A 2,500-nucleotide genomic window follows, 5' to 3' on the forward strand; every position below is an offset into this window, starting at 1 on the left:
CGACATTCCCGCTGTCCGTATACATGAGCCGCGACCTGTACCACTTACGAGCGAGAGACGCGATCGCGTTGCTCACTGTACGGCGTCCGATACCGAGCCATCAGCATGTCGGTCCCCATGCGCGTTGCACTCGCACTCGCAGTCGCAAAAACGTGGGGCAAATATATTACGCGGAAGAGTTATAACAGACCGAGCCCCACTGCATGGGGGGAGTCTTTGTCACTAATGTACACAGATGGAACATTTTGGACTGGAACCAGATTACCCGTACACACGGCGCTGATTAGTAATCAATGCAGAGCCATCAAACTACAGCAAATATACACAACTGTCCGTATACATGCTGAAAGAGTCTGCCCAAAATGGGAACCACACGTCAGCCAGACACTCTGATCACGCACCACTCTCTGCTTCTAACAGGCGCACATACAATATGTAAGCACCAGCATGGAACAACATCCAGTGCATCTTCTCCGCCACATTACACAATCCACACTATCACAACCAGACCAGGAGGTCCGTGCGGAAAATACAATATCCCAGCCTTTCGACATCCACCATTGCGCAGACCAGGCACCAACACCCACACATGTCCTATACAACGGTGCACCCAACATCACAATAGTACCTCCTGTCACAGCGCACAAACAATGACATGAGTCAAAGACACAGGTCTCACACAAGCATAGAATTGGAGCGCCGCCTCTAATAAGCCAAAGGTGCATCCTGACGTGACAAATCTGATCATGTCACAAGCATTCACTTACTATAATCACTATCAACGAACCTGCCGCCCCCGCCCCCCCCCCCCCCCTTCACCTTTCCGTACAACAACGTGTAACCTAACCTAACCTAACCTAACCTATGTTGTACCTTAACCTAACCTATGTTGTACCTTAACCTAACCTATGTTGTACCTTAACCTAACCTATGTTGTACCTTAACCTAACCTATGTTGTACCTTAACCTAACCTATGTTGTACCTTAACCTAACCTATGTTGTACCTTAACCTAACCTATGTTGTACCTTAACCTAACCCATGTTGTACCTTAACCTAACCCATGTTGTACCTTAACCTAACCCATGTTGTACCTTAACCTAACCCATGTTGTACCTTAACCTAACCCATGTTGTACCTTAACCTAACCCATGTTGTGCCTCAACCTAACCCATGTTGTGCCTCAACCTAACCCATGTTGTGCCTTAACCTAACCCATGTTGTGCCTCAACCTAACCCATGTTGTGCCTTAACCTAACCCATGTTGTGCCTTAACCTAACCCATGTTGTGCCTTAACCTAACCCATGTTGTGCCTTAACCTAACCCATGTTGTGCCTTAACCTAACCCATGTTGTGCCTTAACCTAACCCATGTTGTGCCTTAACCTAACCCATGTTGTGCCTTAACCTAACCCATGTTGTCGCCTTAACGTAACCCACGTTGTCGCCTAAACCTGCTCTGTAATTGTTATACGACTCGTTCAATTACTGTAGTGTTGCCCACCCGCAACCCTCGCAATATAGTTCGCTACTCGCACTGCCCGCACCCCTGTGTATCGCTTCATGTTAAACACCTTGCAAGTCTTGCTCACTTTCCACATGCTCCTGCTGTACACTGTAATGTGGATGGCAGCAGGACGTACATGCCGCCCCTCCCCACGTCCCCACCTTGCCCCCTGCCTTCGCAAGCTGGTTGGTGAGAAGTTTGCATGTTCAATGCCCTTCGCATGCGACGTACTCAGGCTACGTTGTGGTGCGGCCTGTGTCAACTGTCCGCTGATGTCGTACGCGTGAACCACAATCTGTACTGCACATTCGTCCTTATGTACTGAATGATACATCGTGGCACATGTGTGACCGCACAACGACTGCGCCCAAAAACGGCGGACCATACAGTGCAAATATTGTGCACGCAGCTACGTGTCGTCTCCCTATGAGAGCTGGATTGCAGTGTGGTACGCCATAGAGACGTGTGGGAGGAACGGACGCCGTGGATGGCGATCAGCATGAGCTGTCTGTTGATGTATTCGGACCTAGTCGTCTCTCCTCACACACCGTGATGGCATGGTGCACCGCGTTCCATATCTGCGACATGCTACAGAGGCCGGTTGACAGTCGTTCGAGCAATGGACATCGCATACGTACGGGGGCCACCTTCCACGTATTGTCTAGGCGTGCACATTTTGTTGCGTGTATGTGGGCAGACGTAGTGTGGCGTGACACCTGACACAGGCATGCAATAATCGTTGAAGTTGCAAATGGCGATGGACGCCTGCGTTTTCTGGTGAAGTTACGCAAATGAACAAATGGTAACCTGTTGTGGTGCGGTTGTTCTCGCTAGGGGTGAATCGGTGATGGCGACGATAGGTTGAGGTACTAACCGGTTGTTCCAGCGATACCCACCATGCCGACGAAACTGAACGGCATCTGGGTGTGAAGCGATACGCGGCGGTGGCTGGGTGGGACCGTCCCCGGCCGGTGAGGGGGCGCCTCCCGGCGTG

Source organism: Schistocerca piceifrons, unplaced genomic scaffold (genome assembly GCF_021461385.2).
Source record: "Schistocerca piceifrons isolate TAMUIC-IGC-003096 unplaced genomic scaffold, iqSchPice1.1 HiC_scaffold_936, whole genome shotgun sequence".
NCBI lineage: Eukaryota > Metazoa > Arthropoda > Insecta > Orthoptera > Acrididae > Schistocerca > Schistocerca piceifrons.